This window comes from Callospermophilus lateralis, chromosome 4 (assembly GCF_048772815.1).
Source record: "Callospermophilus lateralis isolate mCalLat2 chromosome 4, mCalLat2.hap1, whole genome shotgun sequence".
Lineage (NCBI taxonomy): Eukaryota > Metazoa > Chordata > Mammalia > Rodentia > Sciuridae > Callospermophilus > Callospermophilus lateralis.
In genome coordinates this window covers 40020676-40039537 of record NC_135308.1, presented here as the reverse complement: position 1 = coordinate 40039537, position 18862 = coordinate 40020676, and the positions used below count along the sequence as shown (strand labels likewise).

Below are 18862 nucleotides of genomic sequence, written 5' to 3'. Positions count from 1 at the left end.
CAAATGGAGTAATAGTAGCAGAAGTGTGTGGTTGGGGGAATATAAAAAAGTAAAAGAAAGAGTAAACAATCATTCTAAGGCATTAAGCCTGAAGTGTCAGGAGAATAGGAAGAAAGAAGGAAATAGGAGAAAGATAGCATAAGTAAGTAAAGACCTCATTTCAGCCATCTAGTTTTTGCAAGTTTATCTCATCAGAGACACAATTTGGAGCAAAGGTGAGACATGAGGCCTGATAAGGCAACTTTGGGGATCCATGCCATCAAGTTGGTTGAGCCTTAGGAATGGATCTCAGCTAAGATTGTGAAGGTTGATGGAGATAAGAATGATTCAAGAACATAACCTTAAGAAGGCCATAATTAGCAAGCAGAACAAAAAGTTATCAAGATGATAGGAGGAAAACTAAGATATCATGGAAGCCAAGGTGGGAGGCAATTTCAAGAAAGAACAGAAAGCAAGAGAGAATATGAGGCTCATGAAAACTGAGAACAGTCTACTGGACATGTTTAGGAAGACATCTTTGGAGCAATTAGGACCTTTGTCAAAGCTGAAGGACAAAAAAGGATGTCCATTAGTTGAGCTCTTTTCTAAAATCCCAGTTTTTAGTCCTTAGAATCACAGGCTAACTGAAGATGTTTGGATGGAGAAAGTTAACTTTTTGTTTTTCCCAGCAGATACAATCCCAGCAGGAATTCTGGCAGAAGGAAACAGAACCCAGCACAGTGCCCGTCGAATTCTGGGCGATTCTTGATTAATGGCCAAAGTAAAGAAAACCCAGCAAGAAGCCAAGTGACAGGATGCAGGGAAATGTGTAAGGGAAGCAGTGTAGGACTGAAAACCATTGCAAAACCATTATTTGGTCTTAGTTAAAAGAGAAACAGAAAAACATGAATTTAAAAGATAACTTGTCATCACAAGGACTTCTCGTACTCATTTTCAATCATTTATTCAACATTTCATTGCTTACCTTAAGGGATGGGCAAATGTGGAATGTGACCAATGGAAAGTTACCTTTACAAGTCTGAGATCAATATCTAGTGATCTAATCATTTGGAGAAAAATGGAGGATTTTAGCTTGAAGATTATAAAGTCACAAAGCAGAACTAATAATAATCAACTCATTCAGCCTTATTGATAGTTAAAGCAAATCCTTTGTCGTTGTGGACTTAAGATTTAGTTTGGGTTGTATTTGGCAAGTGTGGGAGGACAGGGTGTGGAATATATTCAACTACAACAGTCCCTTGGAATTCCCTGCAATTTCATAAACTTTTAGGAGTTAAGGTTTGTTTGTGAAATCCTCAGAAGGCAACAGTCTTGGTTACTCCTGAATATGACTAAGGTGGATTTTCTGTTTCATTCCTAAGAAAGAAACTTGGCAGATTTAAAAAAAAATAAAATGTTCAACTTATTTCAAATATTTCACTTCTAAAATTTTTATTCCACTTTCTCTTATCTCCAACAGTACATGTTAGAGCTCATACTAGATCTGTGTTCATCTTATTCTTTCTTCATCTACACAAAGTTTAAAAGCTGAGAAATTATCAAAGATGTAATGCAGGACTCGACTCGGGGTTAATCAATAATTTCAAATATATTAAGACTAGTGTGCCAAAGTACTCATATTGGAAACTTGTTAGAAAGAACTTGCTCATTTTTGTTAAAAGATGAAATGGTTTTTATTATTTACACATGGACACACTGTGTTTTCGTCCCAGGAAGTATCAAAATCAGATGGGCAGAATAAACTCTAGGATTGGTATTCTGACAAAATCAGCAGTTACTAAAAGTTGAATACATTTGTTTATCTCAAATCATTGTGCTGCAAACTAATCACAGATTAAATACAGGGTATTTAAATAAAAATATATGGGGAAAGTGTCTTATACTTTAAAGCAGAAATTTCTTTTTTTTTTTTTTTTAAATCAAGTGAAAATTTTTAGATTAGATCCTTTCCCTTGAAAATTAGACGAAACATCTTGAGTTTTTTAGTTTTCACTCCTTTGTGCAATGCCTGCTAGGGATTTAATTGGAATAGGAATTTGGTGTCAGTGTCCATACCTATAATTTTTCTAATGTTATTAGTGATCATTTGCATAAATAATCTATTTTATACCTTGAAAATAACTTTACATTAGTAGAGTCTTCATCACTTAGGATATTTACTTGAACATATAATTCCCTAATAATCACAGTGTCCTTTAGGCCTGGAATTCCTTAATGGAATCCATGGATGACTAAGGGGTAATGAGCTATGAAGACAGTAATTGAGATTTCGTGCATGTACCATTTTCTTGAGGTGAAGTCCCCCTCCACACCATTTATTAGTCTCTTGGTAAAACGTGCCTTCAAGAAAAAACGGTTTAGAACATAATATTAAAAGTATGTGTCACTGCATCAATATGAATCTTGCACTATGTCAAAGATATTCCTAGTAGATGAATAAAGCAAAATTACTACAATGTTAAGGTAGACCTTTCTGCCAAACAAAAACAATAGTATAAACCTTTTGTTAAATTCTGTGCCAGTGTTTTGCTTCATTTGGATTAAAATTAACAAGAGTTTCACATTGTGACTCTAATCTTATCAGAGACTCCCAAAGTAAACAATAGCACAGTATGAGAGACCTTGATTGTGTAACTTCTGCTCTTGCTCTCTTGGAAATCGCAAATGCCATTTTCTTATAGACCCATTCCCAACAATCATGACTACCTACTCACGTTACTGGAGTTTTCAAAATACCAACTACACATTATTTATAAACTTTTATTTTCTTGGTGGAAGTAGTACTAATCGACAAGCATAACCATCTGGGCTTCTATGTACCATTATATTTATTATTTTCTTATTTCCCAATTGTTCTCAGAATGAAAAGTAAACACGGGGGGGAAAGTCCATTTAGGAGAAACTTCGGAAATGCTCCTAAGCTTATGTGCCCCCAAAGAAATGGAGAATTTCTTCTCCCGCCAAGATCCTCCTTTCCAAGCCAGCGCCCACCCACTGTGACCCAGGCGAGTGCACGCCCACGTGTGCCAGCGCTGCTGGCCCCAGGCAATCCCAGCTGAGCAGAGCTGGACGCCGCCCACTCAGAGGATTGGCCAGCCGCGGGACCGACCCGGTGGGAGGCGGGCTTGGGGAGGGGGGTCGGCAAGCGCGGGGGCGGGAGAAGGCGGTGCCTCCCCGCCCCTCGCCCCGCCCCCGGAGCGGCTACACAGAGGGACGCCCACGTGCCCAGCCCGCCTAGTGCAGCTCGGCGCCAGGCTTTCTACTCAGCGGGGACGAGCGAGGTGGCGGCCGTTCTTCCAGCCACTTCCAGCCTTGCGCAAAGACAAGCTCGCCCACCACCGCCCCCTCGGTCGGCCCTAGCGCAGCAGTAAGTTGCCGGGTCTGCGGCCGCACAGAGGGGCGGCCTGAGCGTCGGGGGCTGGCGGGGAATAAGTGTGGCGGGGACTCTCAGGCCGTGTCCAGCTGCGCGCAGCTGCCCGGAGGCCGGGCTCCAGTAACTCTTAGGAGGAGATCCCGGGAGCTGTGGGCTGAGGCTGCAGCTGTAGACCCTGCAAGGCTGCGCTCCGCCGTGCGCCTCTCCTTGTCTAGCCGCGTCGGGCTCTGCAGCAGCCGCGCGGGTCGCGAGAGCTGGGAGAAAGCCTGACACCCGGACTCCGTGGGGGTCACTGTTGTTCCGGGGTCGGGGGCGGGCACCCCTTCCCGGAAAGGTAGGCCAGTCCTGTGTCTGGGACTTACGAAAGGTCCCAGAAGTCGCCTTCTGCACCTTCAGGGTTCTTGGTTTAAATTTGGAACACGGCTTGGGTTGCTGGAAGCCTTTTCACCTCCTGCTGGAAACCTGGTAGGACAGGTAAAATGGCCCCTTCCTGGTGTTGAAATTGGCATTTTAAAGTAAATGGATGTAGTTTTAAACGTGTTTGAGATAGGGTGTATCTTTTAAGTCCATTTTGTGAAGCCTTCAGCATTGAACTGGAAATTCACATCGTGAGGCATTAGCACTCATTGCTAAGCCCGTCGCCACAGAACGCCGGTTCAACCAGAGAATATTAAACCTTCAATTTTCACATATATCCCATCTATGGAATAAGGTAATCAGAAATGGTACCGTGTAGCTGTATCAAAGAAATACATTTAGCAAAAGTCACAAAATCATACAAGGCTTTGGAAGAGGAAACTACCTAGATTTCAAGAGTAAAAAAGTTCATTCTATTCAAAACTTGAATACACTTATGCAAAACTTTAAGAGAGGATTTTAGGTGACTCATTTCGGACTGATAAGATCGACCTAGACGTTTGAACAGGGAATATCTTCAGATCTTACTGAAACAGAACTACCTGAATCTAGGGACTGGACTATGAAGTGTATGTGGTCTCCGGCCTGTTGATTCTTGCCTGAGCCTGTGTTTTAAAACTTTTTTTTTTTCCCCCTTTTCCTCCCTCAGTACTACTAATAATTATCTTCTCAGGAAAGTGAAACGCTTTGTGTTTGTTGTCTTTTTCTCAACATAGGCAGGATAAAACCATTCTATGTTCTATACTTCCTTATGATTACTTTGGGATAGTAAATCCTTTTTCCTTCTAACTTCACAGAAGGTTGACATGAAATGGTGTCTCAGCGCAGAATGTGAACCATTTTTCCTCCCTTTACTAAAATGTTGTTAGTTGACTACTCCAGGGTGACTCCGGGAGTCCATGTTATATATAAACATATATATTGATTTTTCAAGTTTCCTGCCTTGATTTGTAAATGTCATTTGCCTTAAGCCATTTTAATCTTTTCAGGTATGGCAGGCCTTGGAGACCAGACTAAAACTTTGTGGTATCTGCAGAGATTCTGTTTGCAGAGTCCTTGACTTCTTTAGCATATCAGCATAGCTTGATTTCCAGAGTCTTCAGTCATTGTCATTGGAGTTAGAAGACTGTAAAAAGAGACTAGAAACTGAGAGGAGAGACATGATAGCTGTGGTCATTTGAGAAATCTGAGCATACTCTGGAGTTTTTCATCTTATAGTTCTATGTATTTTTGCCACTTGAACACACGTGTCTGAAGAGTTTTAAAGTTAATGTTTCTTTTCTATCACTACACATGTGCTCACCGTTGCAGAGTGACAGTGCCTGGTCCCTGTTTTCTTCTCATAGCTCATTTTTTGTCCTGACTGTTCTGTCCAGGAATGGAACCTGCATCTTCTTTTTTTTGGTCGTACTTTTTTCAAATGGTCCTTCCCATGTAGATTTTCTCTGATGACTTATTTAGCCTGGTTAATGTCTTCCTTTCTGGTTTGTTATATTTGTTTGCCCCCTATCCTGTGTGTGTGTGTGTGTTTCAGAGCCATCTGCTGGCTTTATGTTGGTACCCTTCAGTGACCAGCTTTCAAAACACAATCATGAAAACACCCTTATATTACTCTTTGCTTCACTCTTTCACAAAAATGGGTGTGAACACATGGATTTTTGAAGATTGACTTCTTATTGCTTTCTTGATGCCAAACATTTAGAATAAAAGTAAAATTTTCAGTTGAATATATTTCTGAATTTTCACATTTGATACTATGTGCATCATTTAAATGTTTTGCAATACAACTAAATACTTAAAGTTTCTCTTAGGTGATACCACGTGATGAATGGCTTAGAAAATTTGCTTAACTTATTCTAAACCTCTGTGTAGTATTCAGATCCATATAGCTATAACCTCGAAGAACAACAAAAAACTAATAAATTGTTCTTTCCATTGTTCTCTACATTAGCAACACAGTTGTGCATCTCATAGCACATGGTTAGTGTGTCTCTAAGGTTGAACAAATACCACTATGTGAACAATAATGTGTAGCTCCAGCCTTGGAGGTATTTGATGATTATTTTCACTTTTGGGAAATTCTGTGTTGATAGAGAATTAAAAAGAGCAATTTTTTAAATTTGCCATAACTGTATAAAAAAAATATTACCACCTCTCAACAGATGATTTCAGTACTGTGCGCTTCAGAAAGCAGGGGATTAATGCATCTGATCTATGAAGATATCTACAAAGATGATCAGTAAAAGCACATGTGCTTAGCATTTTTGTTTGACTGCTAGTAACAAATTTATCCTGACTTCTCTTTTATTTCCTGTTATTTGCCTTTCTGGCTGTTTTACAAGCGGTGGTGGTGGTTATGGGTATGTGGATGCCATTTTGACAAAACCAAACCAAATGGGGATTCATTTCAGGTGCCAGCTAGTCAAAACAATCTCAGCATATGATTCATCTATTAATTTTTTTAAATTTTCTATACCTTTATTTATCTATTTATTTATTTTTATGTGGTGCTGAGGATCGAACCCAGCGCCTTGCATATGCTAGGTGAGCGCTCTACTGCTGAGCCACAGCCCAGCCCTCATCTATTAATTTTTCCTGTCCAATTTAGTAAACAGAACTGGTATATGTTAGTCTATGGAAACAAGGAGTATATTGTTGTTTTTTACATGCTTATGGACTCATAAACTTCAGGTTAGTTCTGAGAACCTCTGCTGCCATTGTGGTAACCTTCTCACTGGTAAGTATAATTAGTATTGACTTAAGGAAAGGTATGTGTAATTGTGGCTATTGCTTAAAAGACTGGATTTGAATGTGAATTATGTCTCTTCTGTCCTTATTTAGGCTTAGTTTGAATCTCTGTCTACAGAGAGATCTGTGATTCCCTGTTGTGTTTTTTTGGTTTTTTTTTGCCTATTGATTTAATACATTGTTGAAAATCTTGGTTTAGCTTGACATGGAACTTTATTCATCCAAGATTGGATCATCCCGCTAGGGTATGTCATGTATTGGATTTTATTTCTTATTTTTCCCTTAAAAATGAAATAAATTATGAATCTATACCTGCACATTCTAGGAAAATAAAAAAGTGCTGCTGCATGCTATAAGGCAAATGATATGAGAACATTACATGACCTTTCTTCTAGGAGTTAAAAAAAAAAAAAAACACTGTTATATTCATTTTTGGAATATTTGGTGAACAATACACAACAAAGAATTTTTATGTCCCTTGTTGATTCTTACTAGTTTTTCCCACAGTTGTGGGAGAAAATTCTCTTAACCCATTCTGGCTTTATCATACATACAATTGTATCAAAGGCTCCCTAAACATACAATTATATTAAATACAATGCTGTCCCCCCATCAAAGCTCATTTCTTTCTAGGGGAGATGTAGTGATCAAAGAGTATAGAGCTTGGGGTTTCTATGGAGACCAAACAAGGCTGTGATCCGGACACCTTCATTTTGTACTGTACTGGTACCCATTTCAGGGGTCATATAAGCAGATTCCACTGAAAAACAGATGTTTGTCTCCTCAGAAAGTCAAATTATAAAGTAAAATTTAAAGCTCATGATTTTACTTCTCTGTTGGCAGAAAAATGTTGTGTGAGTTGATACCTTGATCGTGATAAAACATAAAGATTGTTTGGCTAGGGTATTTTCTTAATGGCTAGATACCTTGTCTGTGGTATCTAGCCATTATTTTGGTAAATGGTGAGTGGCAGTAGTCACTAGTGGAACTAACAGTTAATTTATATAGAATCTAAAAAAATAATAAAAATCTCTTTGCAATTTCTGCATTATTGGCTTCCTTAATACGAACTTTGGGCAGATTTTCTGAATGCAATACAGTTTCTGCTTCTTAAAAATCACAGACTTTCTAGAATTTGAAATGTGTTAGAGTGGCAGGACTGGGATATCATTTATGTATCACATGCAGTGTCTTATTTAATCAAAGCAAGTAGATTCTTTGTGTATAATCCCCCTGCTCATCATTCATTCTGTATGGCTTCTAAAAGAAGTGGAAACAACTGAATTTGATTTTTGTGAAACTAATGTGTAAAATGTACCACTACTCCTATGCAAAAGTTAATTTAGTAATTGTATGAATAACCAAATTACTGAGTGGCATTTTGATACATGGAGATTCTATTGGAATAGGAGACAGGACTTTGTAACTTTGATTTTAAGAATATCTAATGGAGTTTTTCATCATCAAAGTTTAGTTCATTCATTATGGATGAATGAATGTGTATTATATATGACTGTGGACTGGGTCTAGGGTCTGTAGAGAAACACAGAATAAGTCACTTGGTCCCTGCCTCTGGGTGTTGACAAACTATTGAAAGATCTGAGAGAAAAGGTACAGTATTCTATGAGGTTATATTTTATTTCATTATTATTTTTACTTTGTACTACTGATGATTTTACCCATGGGAACTCTACTACTGAGCTATATCCTCAATATTTTTATTTTTAAGAGAGGATCTCACAAGTAAAAAGTTGCAATCCTTCTACCTCAGCCTCCTGAATAGCTGGGATTAAGGTGTTGCTCCACTTTGCCCACTCAAGAGATTATATTTTAGATAGAAATCACAAAGACTAAAATTTCAAAACTGCAATCAAATTAAGAATGTAAAGTTATATCTTAATTTCTTACTCTCATTTGAATTGTTACACTGATTTTACACAAACTCCAAGTGAATTTACCACCCACAAATCCTGAGAGGCTTCCAGCTGTCCCTTCTATTATTGCTGCTGCAGCAGGAGACCCTCTGAAGACCACCCCAGAAAGCAGTCAGCGTCTTCCAGTCTTGGCTTTCAGCTTGGCATGGATGAAGAACTAATAAAATGTTGATGGTGGAAGACATTCTTGTCCATTCCATGTTCTAGAGGGAAGAGTACTTTGTTAGAAAGAAATACATTCAGTTTAGTGACCTACCATTGGTTATTAGGTAAGTGTGTGTGTGTGTGTGTGTTTTAAGAATGTTTTTCTGTAATGTTCAATTCCTGTCAGACATAGCTCTTCTCTTGGACAGTGTAGTGATCCATGAAGACGTGAAGGTGTGTACCACTGCCTCAACTTCCAAGTTTCTAGTTCTTTAAAAAAAAAAAAAAATCTTGATAATCATTCCTAAGATGAGGGCACAATGGGGAGTGGGCAAGAAATTAACTTACGTTTCAGTCTACTAGGGACATTATTTAAAGGAGTGCTGGAGTGAGTCCATTTCTTCTAATTGAAAAAACATGAAGATTTTGTTTAATGACCCTGGAGTACTGAGAATTTCCTTCATAATTCTTGGCAACACACTGTTTTCTTGACATTGTTTGTTCATCAGTGGCCAATAAATATCTGTCGTTTTAGTTCTTGGTAGATACTGGGTAAGCATTCATTGTATTGTATTTTTCAGTGATATATGGATAAGATTTTACATGGACTTCCCCTAAATAAATTAGTGAATAAAATTTTCGAAAATCTCTCCTTTGTGTTTTTCCTTCAAGTAAAGAATATTTTTATTGAGAGAATTTTCCCCCTTATCCTTTGGAAGGATGGCTTTTTTCAGACATGGATTTTTATTTTTTTTCCTCCTGAAATTTACTGTGTTTTCACTTCAACAATGTTCTTGGTCTTTTCAAGTAAAAGGCACTTAGTATTTTTATATGGGGCCAATAGTTCAGAGGATAGTTGGAATTTATCCTAGGTATTTTTTTCTGATAAAAATTCAAATAAAGTTTCCTGACAGTTTGTATCAAATTGGATATGAATTCCTCTGGGAAAATTTCATTCACCCAAATTTAAGCTACTCTGTATAGACTTTTTTGTCTGCTTTAATGATCATTTTAAATAATACAGAAGGTTGAAAACCTTATTTTTCATTAGGTGCCCTTTATTCACAATTTATAATCTTGAAGTGATATTTTTAAATGTTTATGTAATTATAATTAGCAAAGCCAATATTAATAGAATTGGTCTCCATTTGGGGATAAAATTGAGGTCATTTTGAATTGCCAGAGTAGCTTTATTAAATCTGTTACATTTCTAAACGAATTCCTTAAAGAATCTATGTGTATGTTCAGAGTTATTTTCCTCCCAAATCCTCTTTGCCTTTTTTGTACATTACAGACAAGTAATATAGAAAAAATTACATTAACAGTTTTGGAGAAGTTCACTTTCTTGTTAGGTAGAATAGTTAATATTTACAACTTTGAAGTCCATGCTATTTGAGCAATCTCTGAAATTTAACTGCAGATCTGGAAGGACTGAGCGACTGGATCAAGTGGGAGAATTAAAGAGATTCAGTTTGAAATTGAATGAAATAATTTTCAGCAGTCTTTTCTAATAATGTTAGAAGGAAATACATTTAGTTTAGTGACCTACTAATTCAGTTTAGTACTTGAGCTAATGCAATTTCACCTATTCTTTGTGTCTATAAGATAGAATAAGAAAGGAGCTCTTCCTCCTTTACCCTGATATGCTGTCCATTCTGATTACACTTCTAGTCAGTGATATAAATAAGAACCTCAGTTCACAGCAGCCATTCCGTATAGAAATGGCTTCCTTGATGTTTGGGGGAATATGTAGATACTTTGTGATGAAATTGTGTATCCTCCCATTCCACTCAGTTCACTTCCCCATTAAAAAAAGAAAGCACATACAGACATTTAGACTGCACCCCAACACCCAACAATTTTTTGTGAGATTTGTGGAAGTTCAAGACTGCCTATATACCAACCAGTGGACAGCTACTGTTTTAAGATACTAGGACAAGAACCTTGTGGTCAGAAACCATTTTAACTCCTCGGAAAAATATTGTAGGAAAATTCTCTGCAGGATGGGGGCTTGGTCATGTATCCTTTCCTCTTAATGATTAAAGATGGATTTTGGTCTTCAGGGAAGGACTGAGAGTGGCTCTGTGGTAGGTGTGGCAGTGGGGGGCACTCTGAGTCAAAGAGCTACACTAGTAATACTGGGGTGACTGCTTCACAGTAGAAGCTGTTCCTGGCCTTGAAGGAACATGTTGGACTTTAGTTTCCTGCATCACCATCTTTTCCTCCAAATTCTCAGACTCAGCATATTTCAACATGTGCCTCTGGACCAGGAAGTAAATTAATTCTGAGGTTTAGCCACGATGATTTTGAGTATTTGTAAATGCATCCACAAACAGGAAAAAAAAAACAAGAATGAATAGCAATAGTCAGTATCTTCTTTAAAGTTGAAGCATCTTTAGAGAGTGACTGTGAAATCCAGTCTTGCTGCCTTGGTGGCTCTTGTGGAAATCTCTGGAATTTAATAAACTCCCAGTAGAATAAAACCAAAGAGGTCATATACTAAAGAGCAAGGGGAGCATCACTGTGGGCATTGTTGTTTTTTTTCTATTTTAAAATTTTTTAATATTTAGTTTTTGGCGGACACAACGTCTTTGTTTGTATGTGGTGCTGAGGATCGAACCAGAGCCGCACGCATGCCAGGCGAGGGCGCTACCGCTTGAACCACATCCCCAGCCCAGTGGGCATTGTTTTTAATATGTAAACCCAAAAGCCTTCCCTCTTCCTTGTGTTTAGTAATGTGCTGAGTGAATAATAATAAGGCAAAGTGAGGAATTTGAGAGTTGATTCTGTGCAGAAGTTCTTGCTTGATGCGTTGTAAGGATTTGTAATGTTTTGTTGCACCAAGGGGAAAATAAACCTTTTAAAAATGCATCACATTTAGTGGTTATGTAGGTGGAGTAAGGTTTGTGTGTGCACTATTCATCCAGAAAATAGCAAAAAACAGATTCACATACCATTGAGGAACAATCGTGGGTGTTGATAAAATTCATAGTACTAGAGCTGTGAAAACATCAAGGCTGGTGCCTGTTTTAAACTCTCTGAAACTGGAAATTTCACCTTTGAAACAAAAATCACTTTTTTATTTGATGGTTGATGCATGAATAAGGCTTGGTATCCTGGAAATAGTTTGATTTTGTTACTGTAAAAATGGTGAGGGACTGGGGCGTGATGGTCTAGCATGCCTAAGGTTCTGGGGTGGATCTCCAGCATTCTGGGGCATGGTATTTGGTTTTGTATTTCAAGCTGTAAGCAGTATATTTAAAACTGCCCTAAGGAAACTTTCTAACACTTTAGAAGTGTTCATTTCTCCTTCCCTTGGCTGTGGAGAGTTTCCAAGTTCCTGGTACTACCTATGAGCCGAGTACAATGCTACATGCATTTGGAAGGGAAGTAAACTCCCAAGAATGACATTTTAGAGTTCTTCTTTTTTAAGTTAAGGAGCTGACGTCTAGAGAGATGTAAGTCAGCTGAGGTTAGACAGTGAGACACCAAGCGAAGACAATAGTCCAAGCATTTTGACTTGGAAAACATCCTGATTTATATCGGGCCATTCTGCTTTCATGAAAGAAAATCATAATAGCTATAACAAACTACCTATGTGGAATTTTATAAATAGGATTAAAATACAATTTTAACTGAAAGGTTTTTAGATTTAAAAATTTCTTAGAGCTTGGTGTGTTTGATAGGACGTTTTAATAGTGTGACATTCTTAGCATATGAACAATTTTATTAAATGTCATACATTTGTGGAAAATCAGAAAAATATAGCCAATCTAAAACATAAAAGCATTGTAAATATGGGTTTTAAAGCCATTTACAGTCATTAAGATTTAAACCTCATAAATGGTGCTTGTGTAAAAGTAGGTCTGTTTGGAGTGCTATTGGGGTGTGTTAAAAAAAAGAAAGCTGTGTGAATTTTTACTTTTTCTGATTTTTCTAGGTAACAGATGGTTTGCACTTAGTTCAGTGATCCAAACAAAAAAAGAGCAGACTTTGCATAAAATTTCTGTTGATAATGCATTTTATCTGCCCTGAAATGGATCATATGAACTTTTTTGGATAATGAATAACATATTTACATTGCTCTGATCATTTTTGCTACAGAACACAAAAGAAATGTGAAGGACAAACAACCTAGTATTGTTGCTTTAAAAGTTATTCTTGTGGGCTGGAGTTGTGGCTCAATGGTACAGAGCTTGCCTATCATTCATGAGGCCCTGGGTGTCCATCTACAACTAAAAAAATAAAATAATATAATTTTTAAAAAGTTATTTCTGTAAATTATTTTAATTTTTTTTTTCTCTTTTTACTGCAATGTTACCTCTAGGTATGCCTGGTCTCTTTTTCTAAGTGCTAAATTGTTACTGTGACTTTAAAAAGGGAAAGCACTATTTGTAAAGATTTTAAACTTTTAAAGCTGCAAAGAGCCACATAATTTCTGCAAATCCAGTTTTGAAGTATTGGGTACTGATCCAGTTTTGAATCCATTGTTTGTCTTTTTGTTGATTGGATTTTCATGGTGGGCATCTGGGGAGATCTACTAGCAGAGTGTGGACACCAGCCCTAATCTTCAGGACCAATAGTAGTTGTACATTCAAACTCTCTGTTTTAACAGTGTAATTTACCACATGTAATTTTCATGCACTACATATTATACCAGAGGAATCAGTAAAGTTGAACTATGTAATTTGACTTCTCATTTTGTATTCATGAATCAAAATTAAGGTTGTTTTCAAGAATTAATGGGGGGGGTGTTCTTTTTTAAAAAACTAAGTGTAAAATAAAAGAAAAAAAATATTATTTCTTTTTCTTCACCCCCAGCAAAATGATAATATGCAGAAAAATGTTTTAAGGAGCAATTTTTCTCTACTGTCCATTTGAATAGAATACCTACTGGAATTATTTCCTGGCTTGACATTTTTCACATCTTTAAAGACATGATATTACTTGTTAGCATTAGTAAATCACGAGATTCTAGACTCAGAAGCAGCCTATGCATTACATTTCATTTCAAGCAGAACCATGTCTGACCATTTCTCAAAGGTGTGTGTATTATGTAGTGAGCTGGCCACTATATAGAGAGAGACATATCTGCAGAAAACTCAAAATATTTCCCAACTGGTAATATAAATAATATTTTTGTATTTAAAGACAATAAAACATTGAGTATCTGTAACTGTAATGGGTGAAATCAGCATTTTTCCCTTAGCATCTTAACCCCTCATACTACAGTGCTGATTTTTCCAAATTAGTTTGGTGGCTAGGAAGACAGGGAGGGAGTGGTTAAAGCATCAGAAGAACCCTTAAGTTTTCTGCTCTGAACAAGAAACATAGCACATTCATTATTTCTTAGGTTTTCCCACCAAAAGTGTCTTGTGGTCTCTCCTGACCACAGGGGTATGATGCCACTCACAGATGTTAGCGACCCTGATTTGTAACTGGGACATTCCTGGGGTAAGGGCTGTTTAAGAAAGAGTAATTTACCATTGGTTATTTTCCTTCTTTCCTCCCTTTCTTTTCCTCCTGTTCTCCTCCATTTTCTTCTTCTCTTTAGAGTGAATAGGAAACCTACTTAAACCTGACTCTTGTGCTCACCAGAGACCCACCTCTGAAGGCTGAGCTCCTTTATAGATCTTGTCCTAGGTGTGTCCCTTAACTCTGCTGTCCTTGGCCTCAAGTTTGTATCATCTTCTTTGGATCAGTTTGTCCTTGAAGAACATGGTTATGTGCATCTGGCACAGACTCTGGGGAGTGTGCCAGGGTGTGAGGAGCCTGTACTCAGCATATTTGTGGCACAGGTGGGGCATCCTTGCTGTCCTCTCCCTTGCTAGTTCTCCTACACTCCTTTTTCCCTCAATCCTTTCTGTAAATATGCTAATTATAGGATAATTTACAACCTTTTCGGAGGATAGAAACAAACCAGTGAAAATGGTAACTCAAAATCTTTTTTCTGCATTCATTTGTACCATCATGTTAACCTTGCAAGGAAGCATCGCTTCTGAGTAACTTTTAAATGGAGCTGGAAAGGGCTCAATGCATGCTTAGAATTGAACTAATATAGTTGCTCCCTTTCAAAATTCTGCTATTAACTTTTGTTACTGTTCAAGTGATATAGAGTAGATAGAATTCAATCACCTTTGTATTCTATATAATTTGTCTCTAAAGCATTAAGTGTTATGTATACATTTAACATTTTATTATGCAAAGCATCTACTTGTTTTAGATTAGGTTTTTCAAGGATAATATTATTTTATAAGGGTTTACTGTTACAAGGCAGTGAACTGGGGGCTTTCCAAAGCCTAAACAGCAACATTCTCAGTTTAAAAAATTTCCCATTTGCAACTTGGACTCTTGAAAGTTAGAATTTAGAGTTGGAACTCATTTTATTGCCACTAAAATTTATATTCTTTCTATAAGCTACCTCCTAACAAACTGATGCGTGGAACCATTGATTTCACAAAATCATCTGTCCTTTTAAGATGATTAGAAATCTTTGGCATACCAGATCAGAGAAATTTTAAACTTTGTAATCTCAGTTTTCGTGATTTTACTACTATGACTGCTCAGTAACTATGGAATGCCTAGTAAGTGCAGAACTTTTCTGTGTATTTAGATGCAGACACAAATGAAAAGGAGCTTTTGGAACTTAGTGCATCTGTAGCCAAAACTGAATAACAAAAAGCTATGTTTTTTTTTTTTTCTCCCGTGGTCCCAGAGTCATACAATCCAGTATCATTTTTAAAATCATTAAAAAAATAGAACCCCAAGTGTTTTGGAGCAAAAAGTATATAATCTTTTCTCAACCCTCCTAAAGTGTTTATTTTTAGTTTTTTATCCACCACAATTTTATACACATAAAAGTTTACTCTTAAGCTTTTTTAAGTGTGCAGTTGAGTAGTATTAAGTGCATTCACATTGTGGTGCAACTGAGCTCTGAACTTTTTAATTTTGCAAAGCTGAAACTATACTGATTAAACAACTCCCCTTTCCCCACCTGCTCTAGCCCCTGGTAACCACCATTCTGCTTTCTGTCTCCATCAATGGGACTACCTTCGGGACCTCACATAAGAGGGAATCACACAGTCTTTGTCCTGTTGTGACTTTCTTATTCAATCTATAATGTCTTCAAGGTTCATCTCTGTTGTAGCATGTGTCAGAATTTGCTTCCTTTTAAAGCTGAATAATATCCATTGTAGAAAAAATGAATACTCCACATTTGCTGATCCTTTATCCATATTCCAAGTGGAAACTTGGAACTCTTCTACTTTGGAGCGGGGGATATTGTGAATAGTGCCCCTACAAACGTGGGCATACATATATTTCTTTAAGACCCTGCCTTCTTTCTGGTGCATATCCAGAGATGAAATCACTGGATCACATGGTAATTAAGATTTTTGAATGCACAATACTGTTTCTCACAGTGGTGGCACCAGTTTATATTTCCACCACCACACAGGGGTTCCAATTTGTCCACAGCCTTTTTTTTTTTTTTTTTTTTTTAAGAGAGAGTGAGAGAGAGAGAAAGAGAGAAAGAGTTTTTAATATTTATTTTTTAGTTCTCGGTGGACACAACATCTTTGTTTGTACGTGGTGCTGAGGATCGAACCTGGGCCGCGTGCATACCAGGTGACCGCGCTACCACTTGAGCCACATCCCCAGCCCCTTTGTCCACAGCCTTATATCTTTTTTCTCTGTACCTTTTAATTGTGGCCATCTTAATGAGTTTTAAAGCATTTTATAGTTACAAATTTGCTCTGCACTGGAAAAAAAAAAAGAAAGTGACACTTTACCTTTATTTACACACATAAAGAACTTAAACCCTTTATTTTCCAAGATTTAAGAAATTTCAGTTTATTCCTTGGATAATACATATATTCATATGCATAATAATGAATAGCATAGGGGGAGAAAATTTCCTGGGCTTATCTCAACCTGAAAAGTGCACATAAATATTAAAGACACCCTCTTCTCTGTAAGGGTACAAGCTCCCAGCTAGGCATGGTGATGCATGCCTATAATCCCAGCATCTTGGGAGTCTGATGAAGGAGGTTTGCAAGTTTGAGGCCAGCCTCAGCAACTTAATAAGGCCCTAAGTAAGTTAGCCAAACCCTGTCTCAAAAAATTAAAAGGGCTGAAGATGTCACTCGGTTGTTAAGCACCCTTGGGTTCAATCCTTGGTACCACAAAAAGAGAGAGAGAGAGAGAGGGAGAAAGTGTACAAGGATACAAGCTCAGCCTTACTGGATTGCTTAGGAGAAAAACACCTCTGCACATTTGTGAGACTTCCTTCACCTCAACAGACCTCCACTGATTTGGTCTCAGTTCTCTGGATCCAGGCAAGTAACATAAATGAATGAAACAGAAAGTGCAGAATAGTAAGGAATGTGGAGAACTGGTGAACCAGAGAGTGATCGAGTTAAAAATTGTGGGTTCCTAAAGCATACATTGGGCGTTGGAAGCAGTGACTGATAAATAGTTATAAAGAAATCAGCAAAGTCCCTGACATTCTCGAAAGACTAGATGTGGAGTGAACTGCAACCCAGAAGACCTCTGTTTTTCTTTTAGATCTTAAATAGCGTCAGAACACGGTGGTGTATAAAGCGATTTCAAATACATATTCCCATCTTAAAATGCATGGAAAGCCGGGGAAGTATGTAGCAGTTAGTGAGAGCTGAGCCCTTTAAGCCGTCCGATTCTAGAATAACTTAAAATTATAAGTTTTCTGGATTTCTCTTGAAGTGTATTTGAATGGGAAGAAAAGTCGGTTTTGTGTCTTAGGATAAAGGCGGTGGAGACTCCATGAAAACTTGATTGCAAAGATAAGGATTAAAAAAAAAAATCTGTTAGTATGGGATCTGGATATTCCCAGTATCTGATGGCATGGATTGGGCTAAGTAGGTCAATGATGGAGCATTTCTTTTCTCGTCTTGTAGGAAATTATTTTATGTCTGATGGGTAGACTTATCGGTAGAACTGTGTGCCACTAGAGTACAGGAAAAAGGGGGCAGAAAAGGAAATTACAGTTGTTAATACCAAAATAGACTTGTTGTATCAGATGAACCTTTAAACTTAGATTTACCAAATCAATATTTATTTGATCTGAATAGTATATATGTCATAGTTTAATGTCCCTTGAATACTTTTGCAGAATGCATCAATAATGCAGATATACCTTATAGTTTTAAAATTTTTCTAATCCCTATGGATTTACATGAATGCCACTTTTGGGGCAAGAGGAGGATATTGAGTGGGGTGTGAAGTCTTGTACAGTGTTGAGTTTGGTGTAAACTACCTGCCAACACTCTCGACTCCTGGTTTGTACATATGCAGGGAACTGTAAGCTAAGCCTTATTTCTCAGTGTTAGGTAGGCTGCCTAGAGCCTGGGAACAGACAGAATTCTGCATTTCTCATAGCTTCTAGGTTGTGTGACATAGAGGAAAAGATATGACTTTGAAGTTACACAGGGCCAATTCTAGCTCTGTGATTTTGATCGAGTTACTTAACATCTCTGAGCTTAAGTTTCATCATTGAAGATGGGATGCTTTTTCTAGTGGTGGTAAGGAATAAATAAAGTTACCTGTGCCGGGAGCCTAACAATATAGCAGAAGAGCAATGAAGAGCCTTAGTTGTTACTCGTCATTTTCATATCTGGTGTAGAAGAATCTTGCTTAAAAATGAAATCCCCTTTGAATTACATTTTCTCCCCATATGATAGCTCAGATGTTTATTCCTTTTTCTTCTTTCTTCTTATTTCACAATCCTCTTCAGCTACTATACTGAGCTCCATGATGTAATCTTTAGCCAGTATTGGCTCTTCCCCAAGCTATGGCGACAAGTTTCTTTCCTGAAGGCACACACGGGATAGTATTTCATCTCAGTTTAGAATGTGTGCTTCATAACAGGACTATTTATTCGTGGAGAACTGCCTGTGCCTCTCACTTCCTGGGATGTGGTAATTAACACTTTGCTCAACACAGCAGTCAGTTTCCTCAACCCAGTGTTCATTGTGGAAAACTGAATTGTGGAAGAAATATAAACTTCATGCTTGTCTCTTAGATGGTGCAAACATCTAATCAAAAACTTCAGTGGCTACAACACAATAGAACATTAGTCAACAAATTTTATTTTTGTTTTTATTGTAAGACTTCATGCTGGGTGAACTGGTCCATGCTGGTACTTTAGGATGCTACGTAAAGTAGGAGGATCACAAGTTTGAGACCAGCCTCTGTAACTAGGTGAGACTCT

General features: G+C 37.6%; 1 protein-coding gene across 1 annotated transcript in view; it reads left to right on the top strand.

Moving 5' to 3' along the window:
- Nucleotides 1–3235: 3235 nt before the first annotated feature.
- The window catches only part of Slc7a2 (solute carrier family 7 member 2), a 64113-nt gene continuing 48486 nt past the window's right edge, over nt 3236–18862 (top strand). Inside the window, exon 1 of the mRNA XM_076853756.1 lies at nt 3236–3367. The gene's annotated coding sequence lies outside the window, so the exon portion shown is untranslated. The remainder of the gene's footprint in view (nt 3368–18862) is intronic.